The following is a 21,602-nucleotide window of genomic DNA, read 5'->3' on the forward strand; positions in this document are numbered from 1 at the left end:
GTATAATTTAGATTGTAATAGCACAATTTTGATTCATTTTCTCAATAAAATTATAATAGCTCACATTGTTTTTGCCGACATGTATTTTTTTTTTATTTATTCAACTTTGTGGAATGTTTTGATGATTTTAAAACTATCAGAAAAAAGTATTTGATAAAAATGGATTTTAAAGGATATTTTCATATTTTACACTGTGACTAAAAAAATGAATGTTTGAGAAACTCAACGTCATAATAAAACTTTGTCGAAGACAGCAAAAAGATTACCAAACTAAAAATGTGAAATAAGTTGAAGCAAAAAAGTATGTCAATGTCACAAGACAAAGTTTATTTGTACTTTACCTAGGTAATAGCTGTACTTCAACGTATACATAATAGCCAGAGATTGGAGAACTTTTTTCGACGGTTCATAGTTGGATTTTTTATATAATTTATAGGGGGATCAATCAAAGAATTCATAACATTTTCTTCTAGTGCTCATTCTATCGTAAAACCTCTTCAAAGACACCTAGAAGTTAAAATTCAAAACAAAAAAGTTATAAGCAACGATTACGTTTTTCACGTTTTTGAACACCGTGCGATGGAACAATCGCTACCAATCTGGGTAAAGACGAAAAACTTCAATGCTCGTTGTAAATTGTCAGCGACGAACCCCAATGCTCGCTATGAAAACCGCTCCATAAACTCACTACTCATCGCTCACTAGTCTCCCTCGGCTTTTGTTGATACGCATTCTCGCTAACCGTTATCAGTAAACAGAATTTGTAGCTCGGATCAAGACACCTTCACGATACTCATCTATGAGAAGCCGAAAAAAGTTGATAAAACACCTTGCAGTCGCGGCGCAAACTTTCAGACCCTTTGCAACCGTTGAGCAAGTCAGACGATCGAGACCTATCAACGACTCCTTTCTACCCATTCATGTGTTCGGTATCACTGCCGGCTGCCGTGAAATAGTCATCTCTCACGAGAGTCAGAGTAATTCAAGCACGTGCAAGTGTTGAGGCGTACCATCGCATTCGTCGTGCGCGCGCGCCAAGGTTTGCATCATTCTTCGGTATTTGAGCAAGCCCGAATTGGCAGAAAAACTTTCACTACTTTCCCAACGGACGTCGGACGTCGTCATTAAAGAAGCATCGAGGATTCGGATGGCGTCGATTTAGTTGCAGCGACGCTTCGAAGTGCTGATGCAACCGGTTTTTTAGGAACACTTTTGCGGATTCTGCGCCGCGGCATTGCGACGGCCATCGTATAATCAAGGGGACGCTTAAACGGAAGAAACGCGTCGAGGTGGATGTGGAGATTATTTTTTCTCTTATTTTTGGATTCGGTTCGGGATCGCTCTTGGAGGGTTTTGAGTTTGAGCCTAGTGGTTCGACTGCTGCTGGCCGATTGTGTTAGTAGTGAATCGGTAGTGGACGAGTGGACGACGACGGACTTTCGGAAGAAAAAAGAGAAGATCGGACGAAAAAAAACAGAAACCCGGACATTGATCGATCAGTGATGTGATTGTGTGTACACGATTGGAAAGGAGATATTGAAGTGTTGCATGAAAGTCACGAACCGTGAACTCACTGCAGCTTAGAGACAGCAAGTGTTCTGTAAGAAGTGAGTTCCTCAAAACGAAAGAAATTAAATTTGAGGAACCAGTTCAGTGGCCTATTAACGAAAACCAACTGGTGAGTGTTTCAATCATTTCTGTAGCAAGTGATAAGAGTGAAAAGCTTTCGAGGTTTTTCACTTATTAAAAATGTGTGGGCACTCAAGTGGTGGATAGTTTTCTTTAACGTTTTCAACTGGAGTTTACCGTAAGTAAAATATTTCAACTGCGCTTCGGTGATTTCTTCACTTCCTAAGCGTATCACCACATCTCGAACCCTGAACTTGCCGCACAGATCTTGATGATGATGATGACGTCGGTGACGTAGTGCACAGTTTTGACCGATATTTTTCCGGTAGCTTCGTAAGCTTTGCCAAAATGTCACAAACCGCTAATCAGTGGTTTGCAGTGAAATTGAAAACAAAAATAATAGAAACCCTTAATTACCATGCAGCTTACACTATTCCGCATATTAATTAGCGACGTAAATAATGATTTGCGGTTTGCGTGAGATATTGGTCGTCTCCGTGATGGAATGTCACCATTAATAATCTAGCCCCTTCCCCATTCATCTAGCGAATGCGGTGTACCAACAAGTTAACCGACACAACGACAACAATAAATTCAACAAAAAAAATGTCAAAAAGCGAAATTGTCAAACGCAATGAATGGGCGGCATTCGTCTGGCGGGGTCCCACACACAGCGACACAGAAAAAATAAAATAAAATAAAATGCCACCCCGTAGAAAGTGTTGTTGCCTTTGGCTGCCGTACCGAATTCGAATGTTTGTTTTGGTTTCGCTTTTGGACTACTTTTTTTCGGCCGCTATAATTTGGTGACATTTTGCTTACGGTTTCGTCAATTATCGTTACGAATAATTCAACCATGTATCTTCAAAATTGAAAAGGTACAATAACAAAAGTTTAACCGAACTATACAATACACTTCTATGTTCTGAAAGTTTATTTTGAGTTTTTTTTTTAAATTATTATATTCATTTAAGTCAATTCAACCTTAGATGCTGAATAATTATCAACCAAAGAACTCTATGCAAACTTTTGCATAAGTGTCCTGAATATTTAATGGTAACTTTCCGCGATTCGCTCGAACCAGATGATTGAGATTATTTTACAAAAAAAACAACACTGTTTTAGGAAAAATAAGTAGGGGAGAGCTTCGCTACAGAACCTTCAAACGGGGCATCATCCCACAGCGGAGTTAGATGCAAAATTTGTAGACCACAACACTTATTCAAGTTTTATTCTAATACAGACCACTCGATTTTGGCAACATTCACGCTCAGATGCATTCCCTCTAAAATTATGAAATATAAAGAATATAACAAGAAAAATCCCTAATCCCAAGAATAATATGTGGCCATAAGGAAAATTAAATAAATAACCATAAAAATATACATATTTATGTTTTTAATGTTCAAATGATTATTATTTTTGGTTGATAATTAATTACTTTTATTTAAAAATGGATAGAGATCTGGAAAAATAAAATTGGATGAGCACATGTAATTAAAAATCATGGGGCGTTTGATCCCTTTTTACTCCATTAAATGTTATCTAATGCATTTATTGACTGCAGATGTTGGTTTTGCAAACTTTAATTTTTAATAATTTTTAGATACAACTTTATTCGCCAGATGCATTCCCTCTCTTAAATGAATTGCTTGAATGAACACCATGTAAAAGATGAATAATGCAAAAATGGTATATAATATAAAATAAACTAGTTGAACTGAATTATATAACATAACAAATATAAACTTTTGAATTAAGAAGTACACTTGAATTATAAGGACTACGTTAAGTTCAAAATAATCAATACATATCATACAATATAACGTGCTTCTGAAATCTCACATATTTAAACTCAATTATCCCACAAAGGAAATATTAAAAAAAATCCTTGATTTTTTTTTATTTTAGAAGACGAAACACTATGAAAATTATGAGCATTTTAATTGTTCGGAAATAAACTGAAAATAAGAATGTCAAAATACTTGTTCAACATCGAGTATTTATACATATGAATGAATATAAAAACGATTTGACATTTTTATTTTTTCATTTTTAGTTTTCTGATTATGAAGTTTGCTAGAGCATGTTGGAATTCTGCAATTCTATAACTGTTGATTTTCCTTCAATATCTTTGAATGTTAATTAAGAATTGGATAATATATCAAAAATAGTAAATGTATAATTAATAAATTTCTTCTTAGTAACAACTGGAAATTAAAGAGCTATGCAATATAATTATTTGATTCCGCTGTATATACATCAAGATATTGATACAAAAGTCGATAAGAAAGACGAAATTTATTATAGTCTAATGAACTTGACTAATGAAAGTTTGAATAAATATTTTCTGAGATCTTATTAATAATAAGTGATTACATGGTGTTTTGATTGAAGATGTGAAAAAACGGGAGCCTACATTATAGTAAATGTTTGTAGTAAACTTCAAATTGGTTCAACTGTTGTGATTTTTTTCAACTTATGATAAACCCGCTTTAGTTATTTTAGTACACAATTTCGTATAGCTCAAGTTAAAGTGCTCCTATGTCAGATATTGATAAAAACTAACTTCAAAAACCTCTAATTTAAATGGGGTTTTTATGGGAAAGTTTCCTTGAAGCAGATGGTTTTAAAACGTAGGATAAATCTGTTTGAATTTTTGTATACTTTAAAAAAAACCTACTTCATCTTATTTATAATCCATTCTTCTACTTCACACACAATTGATTTTGACGCCATCAACCAGATACTAAAAAGTTGCTCGTTTATGATTTCAACTCAACTTCGGCTAAATGACAAATAAAAATTTAACATTCTGATAAATTTGTATGAAGACCTTCAATTCAACCTGCTTAAAAGATTTCGGTTTCATTATGTACTTGGAAATTTTCATACACTGCACAGCTAGAAAAAATCGTGTAATTTTAGATCGAAAACGATGCACGAAAACGGAACATCGATTTTGATCTAAATTTCTACTGCGATGTATTTTTTTCGAGGATGTAATTTTTGAGGCGTGTAAATTTAAATCGAAAAAAATGCACGTAATCGGATGACATGAATCGTCGTGTAAAAATATACAGGGATGTAAATTTAAAAATTTATTACCGTAAATATTAGAAATATTTGTTAAATATTAGGATTTTTTTGTGTTGTCTATAAATAAATACGTCAAATGAGTCATTTTATTTCACTAATATTTCCGATACAATATGCACAAGAATATGACCCCTCATTGCGGGCAGCGTCAGGCTGGAATTGTTGTTGTATCCGATGATTCGCAGTACGGCGATGTTTTGCATTTCATCATCGCAGTTAATCCTCGAACATTACCAGAAGAACGTAGTAGCCGGAATATTCTTAACACCAAATAATTTGTAACTGCAATAATCTATCATTCCTGCAATCGAAAGAGAATTTTTAGTTTCACTTTTTTTTTAAACTTATTTATCTAACTTACCACTTTTTAGTCCAACTATTCAACTGCGAAAGAGAAATTTTGGCTACGTGCAAAATAAACCTTCATCTCGAGTCAGAGTAGAAAAACTTATGCCACGAAAAAAATGTAAACAATTGATCTGCCATGTTTTACATTGTTTTCAATGTAATTTTATATTAAAAAATTAAATTTTAGATCACGGCATGTAAACTTACATCATATAAATTAATTTTATACCAACGAACCAAAAATAGATCAAAAAGAGTTTAAAATTACATCTTATTTGGATTACACTGCTGAAAAAATAGATCACTCGTGTTTTAGATTACGTATACTTTTAGAATTTTTTTGCTGTGTGGTTGACAATGTAAGACATTTAACTCATTAGATGGCAGTATTAGTGATAGAATCCTTGATAAAGTATTATTAGCGCCATCTATATTCTAATTTAGTGTGCTATTGAGAAGCAGTAAAAAATCAGCACCATTTCAAAAAATGCACAATCACTCCACTCGTCATAATCAACGAATTTTAACATCAAATAAATAAAAAAAAGTTAAATTTTACTTGAGAGAAATTCCAATAAGAAAAAACTAAATTGATTTTTTTTTTCCGGCCTTCAAATTCAACAAAATTTCACTTCAATAATTAAGCAAAACACGGAATTACATAAGCGAAAACTGTATTTATGGGTAGATACATTATTTTATGAAATGACGATACTTAGCTTTGTTTGTTTGGTGACGGAAACCATCCGATCGGTTCCCGTTCAAAACTGATGAATTTGGGAACGCTTAACAGTGCTAACATTTGCTTAGCTTGGATAAGAACCTTCTTCCCAGCGCCATCTCAATTTGTTTTGAGCGAGATTTTACGAAGCCGTTGAAGCGTTTGTCGACAAAGTGTCATCCAAGTACCAAATTTTTCAATTTAAAAACACTTATTACACGGAATTAGCGAAACACTTTTCAAGAAACTTCACTTGAAACGCATTCACTGACACTTTATTCATGTATTTCACGAAGAAACTTTAATTTTCAAGCACTAAAACTCGTGAAAATTCACTCCAAATTTCCATTGAAAAGGATGTCGTACACCAGAAGCCAGTGCTTCCAGAGCATGAAATATGTTACTCAGACATTATTCACATAAAACACTTCAACTTCCCGTTTTTCGAAGTCAATGAAAAAAAAAATCTTAAAACTTCACTTAGTGTCCACGAAAGCTGAAGTTAGAAGCTTTACGTTGCACATAAGAACCGTAAATTGAGGAACTTTGATTTCTATGAAATTTTTGCAGATAATCATCATTACCTTAGCCTGAAGTTAAAATATCTGAAAACTGTTTTCTACGTTTGAAAGCCTTTAAATTGAGTTTCAAACAGGCTTAATTTGATTTGTAGTTGGAGATTTTTAAAAATTACTTTAAATGTAGTTTTAAAGTTATAAAATATCTGTTTGTTTGAAGACTAAAATGTAGAAAAAAGTGGTGTAAAAACCGAACTTTTTAATCAATGAACCATTAAGATTGTAAAATTACAGCACATAAATTTTCAAAAGAGGATTGAAAGGTTAACGTAATTTTGCTCATTTTTGCATTTCTAGATTGTCAAAATACGAACCAAAGAATTTTTGACAAATTTTCAAATGTAGCTATCCTAGAACTTTTTGTCAATTTACAAGTTCTTAGACTTTTTTTGCGCTATAATACAATTTTGCACTGGATTTTGAGTTTATTAACTTAAGATTTCCACTATAAATTTACATTCATCAGAAAGCCAATTTCATACCAATGCTTATGGTGCAATTATATAAGCGTTTGGATACTTAACAAAATTATGATAAATATCAAACTCCTTTAAACTCCTTTCAATCTGTGGAGCGAACGGAGTGGGTGTGTATTTCGATACAAGGCATGTTTCTATGATGGTTTGGTACCCCTCCTTTCTTTCAGTGGGTAGATGGGAAGGGGAGAGGGGGCTCTCATACAATTTTTTAACTAAACTCGAGAACTAATCAAGCAAATGGAACCAAATTTGGCCCTTAAGAGAATTTGAATACAAGAAATGTTTCTAAGGTTTTTAAGAGAGACTACCATTCCCCCAACGAGGAGGATGGAAGGGGGGGAGGAGGGGATAGCTACCATACAGTTTTAAACATTACTCGAGAATTTATCGAGAGAATAGAACCAAATTTGGCATGGGAGGGTATTCGAATACGAGAAATGATTGTATGATGAATTGAGGCCCCTCCTTTCTTTCAGCGGGGTGATGTAAATGGGGAAAGGGGGCTTCCATACAAATTTTTTGTATAACTTGAGAATTATTTGAGCAATTGAAACCAAATTTGGTATAAAAGGGTATTTGAGTACAAGAATAATTTCTATCAATATTAAGTACTCACCACTCCATCCAATGGGGAGATTGAAAAGGAAAATCTTACATGTTTAACATGTTTAACTAAGCAAATCGAACCAAATTTGGCATAGTATGGAAATATTTCTATAATTATTTGAAACCGTTCCTTCCTTGCAATAGGAATAAAGGATTGACGATATAGGAGGGGAGGAGGAGGACTTTAATTTTTTTTTAAAAGAACACGGTGGACAAGAGAGCTCCCTTACCAGTTTTTTTTTTGCACAAATCGGGTACATATCAAGCAATGGGACCATATTTTATAAGATAGGTTGTATGCATATGAATAAGCCCCTCCCTTTTCAGGACGGATTCGGATAGAAAGAGTCAGGTTTAATTAACATTTTATTTGACAAAACTCGAAAACTCTTATCAAACAAATGTAGTCCGTTAGCCCTTCCATCATTCGAAGGGGGAGAGGGTGGGGAAGTTATATCAATTCAATTAACAATTAAGGGGGGAGTAGGGTCTAACACTTTAAAAAAATTGTTTTTTTTTATTTTTTTATTTTCTTATTGTAAAACATTTCAAGAATGTTGTGTCAAATTTTCAAGTCAATCGAAGCAAAACTGTAGAAATTATAGGCCTTTATTTCCCCTTATCTAATACTGCTAGAGACAGAGAGCAGAAACTTAAAACGCGTTTTTCTCGAAAGCACATTTTTAAAGTCCGTGGACATCGTCATTTAAAAACTACTTTACCAATTCTTTTCAAATTTGGAACATATTTTCTACATATAAAATACCTAACCCCAACGATTTTCTTTTATTTTTTTACTTTGGGGAGATTTTACAGATAAAAGATGGCGGATTTTTTCTTGAAAAATCGTAGTTTTTACTTCAAACAGCCACAAAAATTTCATAAAATTTTTATTTTAAGTTAAATGAAATCGTTGGGGTCCAGAAAAACATCTATTAAAAATATTTTGCTCTGATTTTTTGACTTCAGATGATTCTGTGCTGAGATACAAAGTCCACCGCAAATCCTGTATTCTAAAAGGCATCCTCGAAAGTGCTCGGTCACCGGCTAATTTTTTAATATTTTTCTACGAGAAAATTACAAAATGTTCTTTTAACAACGCTTTGTATAATGCAAAAAATTTGAATACATTTGTTTGAACGATAGCTCTAAAACAAAATCGTGAAAATGGTGTTTTTTTCTACCCGTTAGACCCTACTCCCTTCTTAAAGACTTATGAAGCATATGAAAACAGATTTAAAATTTCAAAGCTTAAAAACAAATTAGGATAGTTTATGAAAATTTGATCATGTCATCTTTGTATCGCAATTCGAAACTTTAGCTGCATTAATCGCGGTGACATTTGATTTATGTTGTACCTAATTTGATTTTAAATCACGCTCACAAAACAATGATTTTAAAAAAATTCATTTATTTTTGAAAAGTGTAGCAAAGCACACCGGGTCAGCTAGTATAGGTATATATAAAAATGAATATTTTTCTGTCTTCACGATCAACGTGAAATTTGGCATCTGATTATTTTTGAGGCCAGAAATGGTTTCTATAATAGTTTCAAAGCCCTCCGGCTAGGTAGAGGGGAGGAGGCTCCCATACAAAAATAATATAATATATGACACAACCTGATTAATTAACAAGTGGATTTCATAACATTTTCTACACGAACATATTTTAGCACAAATAAATGAATCATCACTTTGGTTGACAGTCTTTGCGATATTTAGATGAGTTCATAAATCCCTTTTGTTGGGAAGGGGGGCTCCCGTACAAATTCAATGTAAATGTTACGGAACTCGAAGGTTTTGAAAACAAATTTTTCTATATGCATAAAAATAAATGTATGTCTGTCTGTTCCCTATAGACTCTGAAACTACTGAACCGATCAACATGAAATTTGGCATCTAAGGGTTTTTGGGGTCGGAGATGGTTCTACAATACTTTCAAACAGCTACGGCTCGAAGGAAGGGGGGCTTCCATACTAAATTGATAAAAATACGACATAATTCGAACAATTTCCAGAAACTACTGAACCGTTCAACGTGAAACTTAGTGTATAGCCGTTTTTAAGACTGGAAATGGTTTTCAAAATAATTTCAAATACCCCGCCCCCCACTACCCCGATACAGAAAGAATTTGGGGGCTCCCAAACCAAATTATCAACAATATTACATTGAACCGATCAACGTGCAATTTGATGTGTAGCCATTTTCAGGACTGGTAGTGGTTTCTATAATACATTATAACCTCTCCAAATCCAACTTAAGGGCTCCCATACAAAATTAACTAAAATTTTACACAATTCGAACAATGATCATAAACTACTGACTCGATCAACGTGAAATTTTATGTATAGCCATTTTCAAGACCGGGAATGGTCTCTTTAATACTTTCAAACCTCTCCGAGTCCTAAAAATAGGGGCTTCCATACTAAATTACCAGAAGTTTTACACAATTCGAACAATTTTTGGCAACTTCTGAACCGATCAACGGGAAAATTTGTGTGTAGCCGTTTTCAAGATCGAGAATGATTTTAATAATAGTTTCAAACCCCTTCAAATCCGAAAGCGGGGGGGGGGGGGGGGTAACTGGAGCATATTCAGTTAGAATTAATATAATTGATGAAATAATCGGAAGATGTATAGATAGATGAATGACAAGAACGGGTTGTGAAAATGTGTCAATATATGAAATGAGAAATGATGGATGAATGGCATCACTATCGATAGCCGAAGATGAATTTCTCGTTTTTGGAAAAGAGCTAGACCTTTCGTTTGAGCGTGAGAATAAAGTGTGTAGAGTTTCAAAAGAAGAGAGTTCGTCGCGCATAGAGGGGGAATGTAGAATCAGTTAATAAACGAATTTTACAGAGTAAAGGTTGGTAGAAAAATGATGTGTCAAGAGAAAGAAATAAAAATGAAAAATATCGCGTGAATTTTTCGACGGTTTCGACATTGGCTCGGTCGGTTCGATTAAGCAATAAGATTTTCGGAATTTTTGGATATCGGAGCTTGGAAACGGTTAAAAAAATGGCGACTGGCGGACAGAATGTTGAAGCTTATTGTAGCAAATATCTGAAGGACTTTTTAGGTTAGTTTGAAGCTGCAAATCGCAAGTACAAACTCCTGAGAGAAGCAGTACTATTTTTTTTGCAATCTCCTGAGAGGAGCAGCTGGATTTGAAAGCTATACACAAACCCTGAAATTACGGGAATACAAACTCCTGAGAGGAGCAGTATTTTTAAACTTTGAATATGTGTTGCAAACCCTTGCGAGGGGCAGCCCTTTGTATCTGAGTTGGAAGAAAATACAAACCTCTGAGAGAGGCAGCATTGTTCGAGTCACATTGGCAGAAGTGCAAACCCCTGAGAGGGGCAGTGCTTGATTGTATGATAATTCAATGATAATGTGCAAACTTCCGAGAGGAACAGCATGATGAAAAAATATATTTTAAAGTGTCGAAACCGACCGAAAATTCACGCGTTTTTTTTTCAACTTTATTTCTTTCTTTTCATGCATCATTTTTTTACCAACCTTTACTCCGTAAAATTCGTTTATTTACTGATTCTACATTCTCCCTCTATGCCCGACGAACTCTCTTATTTTGAAACTCTACACCCCTTTATTCTCACGCTCAAACGAAAGGTCTAGCTCAGTGATGCCACATTTATATCGGTATTTTGAAAGCCAAAAAAATCTTTTATCGGTATGTAAATCCTTAAAATCGGTATGAAAATCGGTATTTGAGGTTGATATTCAAAAATGGTTACATTTTCAACTTCTTAACGTATTTTTCTTCAAATAGAAGCTTGCAATAAATAGCAAGTCTAAGTACTCATATGAATGTTCATTTTAGTTCAAAACTAGCTGACTTAATGTGTTTTCGCATATATCATTACATTTTCTCCGTAACTTGGTTCTAGGTAACACTAGTTTACCCAAAATGACGGTTTTGAAATTTTACCAGAACTTTATGTTTGTTATGACTTGTACTTTTTTTTAATTTTAAAATCATCTGCTTTTGCTGACGAAATCAAAAATCACAAATGAAAATTCAGCAGAAAATCCGAAACAAGTATTTCTTTCCAGTACTCATAACTGAATGGAAATTTATTTTAAAAGTTACCGTTTGATAAGAAAAATAGGAGCATTGCGAGCACCTTCAGGCATATAAATTAAGTAAAAACTTGAGACTTTGATGTTTGGCTAAAGTGGGATGTAAATTTGAAAAATTCGATAAGGCAATAGAACCAGGTCAACCTAAAGGAAATTTTAATTTAGTAAGCACTTACAAATCCAATGGCTTTTTGATGTTCGAGGTAAATATGGGTCCAAGTTGATGTTCTTCGTTTTATTGATGGATTTTCACCAATCTGACCATTTCAGCTTTTAGTATTAGATATGAGTTCTAGCGATTAGAAAAAGAAATGATTGCAGAAAGTTGGGAGAGTTGTTGCTTCCATTTTTTTTATAGCCAATTAAAAATTAATTTTATTTTATGAAAAATCACGCATAAGTCATATGAAAATCCAAAAATTTTATGCGAAAAAAAATGAGAAATGTGCTCTAAAAGAAGGTGTTCTTCCGAAAAAGATTAAAAAGCACATAGTTTTACTATAACTGAAAGTACCCATTTTAGGTTCTTATGAAATCATTTGGTTAACAAGATGCAGAAGGATTCAAGATTATACCAGTGATATTACGTACCGTGTTTCTGATTGCACTTCAAATCTCGACATACCCCGTCTGGCGACGAGTTGAACAAGGATTATATTAAAACGGTGTATGTATTTCCTTGAAAAGTTAGCATCTCACGAGACAAGAGCTTTAATGCGATCGTCAATTGAGATTGACCTTAACCCATTCGAGACGGCGACTTTTTTCGAACGCGTCCCCCAGGAGCGAAATTTTTTTTATTCTTTGATTCGATCAATTTTTATCTGAAAAACCTGAGTTCAATGAAATTTCCAAAATTTAATCGTAAATTCACAAAAAATGTCCATTGCTCATCGTGTGTGCCGTCCGCTCATCGAAATAAAATTATTTTGCAATGGGTAGAAAAATGAAAATACATTATTTTAAACATGTTCATCATTCGTTTAATTTAAGTCCGGCTATTAACTCTTGTAATAATTTAGATCTATATTTGATAAATAATATACATTGACAAATCTAATGATCGTCACATAATCTTGCGTATATTCTACTGAATAGCACCTTGAAAGCAGAGTGAATTGCCCAACATTTCATGTAGGCACATCGAACGGAACGCTAAAATTTCAAAAAATTCAATACAATTTAAAACAAGAATCGACTAGAAAATCGTGTCATGATTGTTTGAATACATTCCATGAAAAAAGTCCATGATGATGTAACTAGCAATTACCGTAGAGCTGAAATTTATTTCATTTGTTTTTAGATAATTCTTTTAAAAGTTACCAATAATTTAAATTTTATTTGATCATACGTTTAGTTGAATAGCTACCGTTAATAATGTTTTCAAATATAAGATACAGATTTCACCTTGGTGAAAATAGAATTTACTAAAATTACTCCCAACAGCACGCTCTAAAGCTTGAGAATTCAAAAATAAGACGTAACAATATGAAGTTCACACAAACGCTATACATCAGGTCCTAGATGCAAATCAATTTCATTTATTCTCCCCTCACCATATATTTATTTATTTTATTTTATTTATTTTATTTGGAGTCTTTGACCGTGAAGTCATACAGACTTAAAGTCTTAAAATTAAAAATTAACCTAAGTAACATACAATGTATCATTTTAAAATTAAGTTAAATCACGGATCAAACGTTTAAACATCGAATTTGATACGTTAAAGTCGAACAGGTGAGAAACTTCGTTGAAAGCATGACAGCATCGATGTAGTGGATGATTTTGGCCAAAACTCGTTCTGCTTCTTGGTAGCCAGAGAACATTTTGATTGCGTAGTTGTCGAGCTTGAGCGTGCAAATTGAGAGAATGCAGCAGTTGCGGGCAATCAATAACGTTTGTTAAGATGTCGTACACGAAGATCCGTTGCAAGTACGTCCTCCTATTACTCAAAGACGTCAGTGACAGAAGACCACATCTCTCGGAATAAGGTGGTAAACGTACAGAATCTCACCAGGGCAATCTTCGTAGTGCATAGCGAAGAAATTTTTTTCTGGACCCTCTCTATCCTTTCGATGTGAACGGATTGGTAAGGTGCCCAAACAGGTGCAGCATATTCCAGTACACTTCGTACTAACGAGCAGAATACTGTTTTAAGAGCATAGGGGTCTTCAAAACTCAGTGTATTTCGGCGAAGAAATCCGAATAAGGCAAACGCTTTTGCTGTGGTTGTCGAGATATGCTGTGCGAACGAGAGCTTTTGATCGAAAGTAACTCCGAGATCTTTTATCGTTGAAACTCTTTCTAAGGTGGAGTCCCTGAGCGAATATTCGTATACAATTGATGCTCTAGTCCTGAAAAAACTTATGCATTTACACTTTCCGACATTCACTTCCATCCCATGCGTATCACACCATAACAATAATTTGTTCATATCTTCCTGAAGCGCAATGCAGTCCACTATCGAGTCAATGACTCTGTAAATTTTTAGGTCATCGGCGTACAGTAGTTTAGTCGAGTTGAGGTAGGTAGCTATGTCGTTTATGAAAAGCACAAAGATAAGCGGCCCTAGGTTACTACCTTGAGGAACACCGGATGGCATGTCGAATTCTGTAGAGTGTGTTCCTCGGATGTTTACGTAACCTTGGCGTTTTACCAGGTAGGAATGCAGCCATTTTATTATCCATGAAGGAAAACCGTAGCGTTCGAGCTTTGTTGTTGCTATGCTGTGTTGTACTTTGTCGAAAGCCTTATCAAAATCGATATATATTGAATCAACTTGCATTTTTTTATTTGTTGCGGTGTGCAATTCATTTACATAGCACATCAGATTTGTCAGCATTGATTTTTTTCTTTACAAATCCGTGCTGGTATTTGGTGAGTATTGGTTTAGCTGCTGAATATAGCCTTTCGTATATCAGAGACTCGAGGACTTTGGAAAAGCAGCACAATATTGATATGGGCCGGTAGTTCTCTACACGGTGAGAGTTTCCAGATTTAAGGATAGGAGATACTGAAGCAGTTTTCCAGTGGCTGGGAAAAGCACATTCAGAAATCGATCTGTTGAAAATTACCTAACCTTGACAATCACCGACGCACACTTCCACAAAAACAGCACAAATAGCTTGCAAATGACCTTTGTCTGTATCGAAGAAACAAAACTCTGTCTGCGCTGCGTTATTTTATAAGTCATTTTGAACCTCAGATATTTTGAAGACATTTTCATACAAGGTGAAACCAATGCCAAATTACGATTATCTATGCTTTTAAGATTCTCTTGGTTCAAGAACCATGAAAATTGGTCCACTAGTTTATTCAAAATCATGAAAAAGTTAAAACTTCTTCCATTGCACACACGGTGTGCAATCGGTCTTATAGCCTCGGAAAGTCATTGCACACACGGTGTGCAATCCGTCTCGAATGGGTTAAAAAACTTCTATTGGCAGTCGCAGAAGGTCAAATTTCAGCCTTGAGCTTAGTCTATTGGCTTTGAGGTTGAGTACCATAATAGTGCATCATTTGACATAACAAAAGAACAAAACAGCGCGAACAACTGAACGAATTATGAGAGTGCGCCGTGGAGATCTTTGCAGAATACTTTAAAAGTTTTACAGATCAAAGTTACGCTACGCCAGCTACCGAACTATGTCTTCTTTCTACGGGACCTTTACGAGGATAGCTTGAATGAAGTGGGAATGTTGAAGTGGAATAAATTTTGAGTTAAAATCTTAAAAATCGGTATGAAATCGGTATGTTTTGTCAAAAATCGGTAATCGGTATATACCGATTCTTAGTCAAAATTTTGCTCAAAAATCGGTATAAATACCGGAAAAATCGGTATGTGTGGCATCGCTGGTCTAGCTCTTATCCAAAAACGAGAAATTTATCTTCGGTTATTGATAGTGATGCCATTCATACAATCATTTTTCATTTCATATATAGACACAATTTCACAACCAGTTATTGTCATTCATCTTCCATTTATTTCATCAATTATATTTATTCTCACTTAATTTCCTACAGGGGATGGGAGTCTTTCATTAAAAAATTTGAGTGTTTTTAGTGTCTCAGCGTTATTGTATTGTAGATCCCTCCTATTTTTTTTCTTAAGGGTGGCTCCTTCAACAGTCCAACTATAAAGTTATGATTAGACTCAAAACAATCTAGAAGCTGAGATGCCATGAAAGTAGTTCGCTTTAAATAATGTTGAAATTTAATTTAAAAGGAAGTATATCTAAATTATAATAATTTTAACGTACCTAATTTTTTCCATGAAGGGGAAGCAAAGCACACCGGGTGAGCTAGTTTCAAAACAATTTTTTAATTAAAATTTTGTTTTTTTTTTCTCTACTCAGTAGCTACCAGTTTAATGAATTTTATAAAGTATGACATTTGAAAAAATCCACTATATGGTTCATTTGATGAAATTGATAAAAACTAATAACCATAGCTGAAAATGGTCAGTGTCAAACAGCCATTATCAGTCGACTTTGATATTGCTTTGCATGTCTATGTCATGCGATACTGATATTTGGTCAGCGACATAAGCATACAGATATTTTGCATACCACGATTTTTACTTCTTACGGTCACGGAATACATTTTTACAACTGTTGCGTAACAAATAATATTAAACCCCTCCTAGCACAACCAGAAAATAAAAAAGAAAGATGACCGTGTGTGCGATGCAAGTGGAGAACAACAATGTCATGAAAAAATGAAATTCCTGCCTGACCGATATTCCAGCTTGGTCATTCAATTCGTAGACGACTTTGATGTTCTTTTGACGACATTGACTACTAGACGTTGGTCAGGATCGAACAAAATTGACTGAAACTTACCAGCCTTGCTAATAACCATTGGTAAAAATGATTTTTATTGTCTTTGATGATTTTCTGGCTACGCTTTGCATACTTTTTTGTAACGTTCCAATTATATTTCGGGGGTGAGGGATCCAGCCAGACCCCAAAACAGTAAAATAACTCTTTTTACTCTAAACTCTATTTTTTTTACCTTTTTGTTCAGAAACGTCCTCAAACTCTCGAAAGAATTCATTTTGGAGCTAGGGAAGGCCAAGTAGATTTGTCCTCCTGTCCAGGTTCCCGCTCAAAATGTTGATTTTATCCTCAACAATTGATTCGTATAAAAATGTTTCCCCCACCCTCTTTAGAAGGCTCTTTAGACACCCCTTTAGACACCTCTTTAGACACCTAATCACCATATTCACCATGCACCGAAAAGTCAGGAAATCTATCAAACTCAGAAAACGCAATCGAAACACGCGGTGCTTCTTGAACAATTTGAAAACAATAAATTTGGCATCAACGTTAATTCGCCACGTTGTAGAGGAGACTCTCCAAAATCCACCTGCACATCTAAGGTAAGAATTCTAGATTATTCGGTGTTGCAAATAATTTTTTTCGAAAATTATGAATCGCCTGCCGGTTTTTGTCCGGTTTTTCAGAAAAACCTGACCCTACTAAGTGCGAAAAAAAATCTGGATTACCTAATCTCGGGGTTTATCCAGATTATTTTGAAGTTATGCGTTTTAAATATGGAAAGATGCATTATTTTCGAATTTAAAATATTTTTTAATGCTTCAAAATTCCAGAATCAAACTCTTAGGAACATTCAGGAAAAAAATCTTTCACTTTCACTTGGTAAATATCATTTCACTTATGTGTTAAAAGAACAAGGAAAACTGTTTAAAAAATATTCTAGCCTCCTTGCATCATCAACTTTCTTCGCAATCGATACCCTCCTATAACGATTTCAGTGGCATAATGCGTCATTTGCATCACTAAATCGTCATAGCTATCAGGTAATTAATCATGCCAATTGCTAAATAAACCCCATGCTAAGCTTCCGGTGTGGAGAGTTTCGGCATCTCACAATCAAATTACGAAAGCTCATGGGGAGAAACAGATACCTACACAAAACACCTGGAGCTTCTATTTTGAAGGTTTGAAATTCCATGTTCGATCATTTGTAAATAAAATCATCCACCAATCCCTCCATTGAAAGGGGCTTATCGTGGTTTTTTTTCCCTTTAACGCGAGGCGTTCACCCAGTCAGCGGCCAAAGCCCGAATGAATACGATTAGTCTACAAATGATCCGATCCGATACGGTCCAACTGTCATCGTGTACGGACTCGACGAGCTGGTTCCGAAATACATGGTGAAAAACAAAAATCACATGCAACGTTTACGGAAAGAAAGCATCTTCGCCTTTTTTTACGAAACGCCAAACCATTTTCGTGAGAGAGTTTAGCGTCGTGGAAAACGCTTTTTGTTATTGGCAATTGGTGCTATACCAACACCAGCCACAAGAAGTTCAATGTTTTTTATTGCTGGAAAGAAAGATTTGTTCGAAGTCAGTACCAGACTGGCAGGGAAATTCGAGAACGAAAAACTAGCTTTGGTAGTGATAAAACTTTGCTAGATATTACCGCTTGATGTCCATTAGTTTAGGGTTTTAGGGTTGCAGATCGGCTCTTCGTTTTATTTTTTCAACTAAGTTTTCAAAAAAAAAAATGTTTTTTTTAATTTGATTTAGTTGCTACATCACTGCTTGGATCACTCATTTCCTTGAAAATCATGTTTGAAATATTGCGATCAGGCGCGGTCCTATGGGGGGGGGGGGTGATCGGGGTGATCACCCCCCCCCCCCCCCCCCCCCAAGCGGCAAAAATCCGTTACAAAATACCCGCAAAAGCTCGAATTTCTATAAAAAGTTGGAACTTTTCTTAGTAGATGTGCTTTCAATTTATAAAATTTTCCACTCCGTGGGGGTGTTTATTCAACAAAAAAGTTTATTTATCACTGAAAAGGCTCAATATTGAAAAAAGTCGGTCCACCAAACTCAATCAGCTGTAACTTAGGATCCCTGGACTGAATTAAACCAAATAACTTGGCTTGAGATATAGCTCAGTTGGCAAGTCTGTTGTCTCTTGAGCCGATGTCCGCGAGTTCGAGCCCAAGAGTAAACATCGAACACAGTTGTACCGGATAAGTTTTTCAATAACGATCCGCCAACTGCAACGTTGAGAAAGTCGCGAATGCCATAAACATGGTAAAACGACTGTAATCGAAACAAAAAAAAAACAAAAAAAACTTTTGTTGATAAGTTACTCAACAAAAGTGTATTGTTGAGTGTTGATTTGGAATTTGCTAGTAATAAAATGTAGGGATAACTTTTTTTTTTAAATTGTTACTAATTTCCCTCATATAAAAAAAAATCTTGATTTTGTTTTGAATTTTAATGAAATGAAAAATTTGGAAATGTCATATAGGGGGGTGAAAATGGTTATAACACTGAAATATTTGAAATATTTGTTCTGCTTTCATCATACATTTATTGCCTTCAATTGCAAAATAAAAAATCAGGTTCTGAATCACAGTAAAGATTCTCTTTCGCGAGAATTTTTCACCTTCAATTAATCCACCATTCAAATATGAATTATATGCTTAAAATTCATAACCTATATTATGAAATTCAAAATAAAAAATTTAAATTTTAGATCTGATTTTATTTAATTCTGTTTTAAATGTATTACATCAAACATTCATATTATGGATGACTGTGAAAAAAAAATACAAGTACTGCCAAACAGAAATCGAATATAAAATATTCATAGTAAGAGTTAAATTTAAAAAAAATCCTCTCAAGAGATTTCAGCAACAATCAATAAATCGAAGAAAGAGATTACGTTTTTAACTTTTGCGTTTCCTATGAGTTTATAGAGCCAAAAAGGAACAAAACAGTATTTATATCAGCTGTTTCAGGAATTGGTGTTGGAGATAGAGATTCAAATTCATCTCTAGAACCCAAAATCTGCATTCAAAACTATAACACAAGAAAACAAAATTCACATTTTCCGAAGTGCAAAGAATTGAAAACTGATTTCAACTTATTTAGGAGCTCTAAATGCAAATTTGTATTATTTTATCAGCTCTTTTTCAGGTATAAATTTTGAAAATACAAGGCTCATTGGAGAAATTTGTGCACTTTTAAGCAAAAGTGTAAAATATCAAAAAAATTGAGAAAAAAGGTATTAACCTAATGATCAATTTTCATAAAGGCTGTGAGTAATTTATCATGAGAAAAAAATTAAAGAAGTAAGTATCTTTCACCATTTTGTAAAATTCGAAGATTATCTAGACTAAATCTGTATTGTTTTTTTTTCGGGAATTTGTTACTGTTTAGCACTCTTCCCTCTGACCTGCATCGTTGAATGAATAAAGGATAATGAAAAGATTCAGCATATTTTTTGTTGTTCAGGTTAGTTACTTCATCAATTATCATTGATCGATTTCACTCTGAACTGCTAAGTTTTAAAATTACTCAATGCCAGAAAATAAAAAGGGGAAAAAACAGACAAAAAATCGAGTTTGAGACGCAAAATGCTTCCAAAACCAGTTTGCCACGGTTTTAATTTTTCCCTTGTGAATTAAAACTATCCCCTTATCATTCCATTATTTTTTCGGCAACAAGGCATTCTATCATGCAAAATTGTCAGATGATCTTTTAGTGATTTTAAACAAACACTCCTGGATTTCTAGATCTACAGCAATTATGTCACCGATACTGCGTTCAGCTCATCTACACAATAATATTGAAATTTTAATTTATAATTTAGCTTAAGGTTTGATATTCTTAATCTGAAAGCTTGGCTATTTCAATTGGAAATGATTGAGACTGTTCACTAAAGAAGAGTATTAAACCTTCATTTCATGATTTTTTTTATTTTTCCTTAAAAATGATTTTTACAGTTGGAAATTATGAGGACATCAATTACAATTTTTCACTTTTTCCATACATAAATTGTTGCAAATTTGTTACTTTATGAAACGAAGGGTTAACATTCAGAATTAAACCTTCATTTCATTTTTTTCTTTATAATTCAAAATTATTTAAAAAATTTGTATTATGTGAAAGTGAACAAAGAGTGATCACTTTTCTTTGTAATTTATTTGTTGTAATACAATTAAAATTGAAAATTTTGAATGAAAACTTTAAATTCAAGAGCAAATCAAATAAAATACGGTTCCAGAATTGAGAAACTTATTTTGATAATCGGTTTTTTTCTACAAATTTATATTTAAAGTGTTAATTTTATATATTGAAATTTGAAACTTATAATACTAAATTTCCAAATCACGATTCAGTAGAATACCCCAATGAAGACTTCAATGCCTATTAGTTATGTTTGTTAATTTGTTTATCGGGCTTATCGGTGATATGTAAAATACTTCCGATAAATTATTAAATACCAGAGCGCTAATATTTAGAAGCTCAGGAAAAAAATTAAGATAACTTGAGTTTTTTCTACGTGTTCATTTCTCAACAACGTGTGTATTATTTTCATTGAAAAAATTACATTTATAACGAGAAATTCGGATTTTTTTTTTATTAGATATTATAAACTATCTCATTTTTCATATTTACTATCTTTCGCTTACACTAATAGCTTTTCTACACCCTCTGGGGCGGTCACATTGGTTTTCTCTAGTCACTGTTGATGTTGCTGCTGCTGCGGCTAGCTGTCGACTGAATGTGTTCCGCTTTGCGATGAAGTTCCATTTCCTCTTATTCCCGCAGTTTTTTTCCTCAGTCCGTTGTACACGCTCGAGATGCCTTTTGTTTCCTGTTGGATGTTAACTGCACGATTCTCTCGCATCTTTTTGTGTAGTTTTTCAGGGTGACCGCCAAATGTTCCGGAAACTCACTAACGGAAATCGAGCCTTTCTGATACGAGTTTCGATGTCTTTTCTGGTACCACCATCAAGCTTTATCTAGCTACCAAGATACTGGAAGCAATCCACTTTCTCAACTTGTTGCCCAGCTATTACGAAATTGGAAGGATTTCCTGTGTTGATCTCCATCGACAATGTCTTTTTGACATTGACTTTGAGACCTGCTGCATTGGAGCCTTCGGTGAGGTCATTTAGTTTGCTCTGCATATCCTGTTGTCTTTGGGCGAGCAAAACAACATCGTCTTCCAGGTCAAGGTCGTTAAGCTGCTCCATTGTC

General features: G+C 34.3%; 1 protein-coding gene across 2 annotated transcripts in view; it reads left to right on the forward strand.

Moving 5' to 3' along the window:
* The first annotated feature begins 868 nt into the window (after nt 1-868).
* Nucleotides 869-21,602, forward strand: part of LOC129740169 (uncharacterized) — a 140,716-nt gene continuing 119,982 nt past the window's right edge. For both annotated transcript variants that reach the window (XM_055731779.1, XM_055731778.1), the window contains exon 1: nt 869-1,678. The gene's annotated coding sequence lies outside the window, so the exon portion shown is untranslated. The remainder of the gene's footprint in view (nt 1,679-21,602) is intronic.

The sequence above is a fragment of the Uranotaenia lowii genome, chromosome 1, assembly GCF_029784155.1.
Source record: "Uranotaenia lowii strain MFRU-FL chromosome 1, ASM2978415v1, whole genome shotgun sequence".
Lineage (NCBI taxonomy): Eukaryota > Metazoa > Arthropoda > Insecta > Diptera > Culicidae > Uranotaenia > Uranotaenia lowii.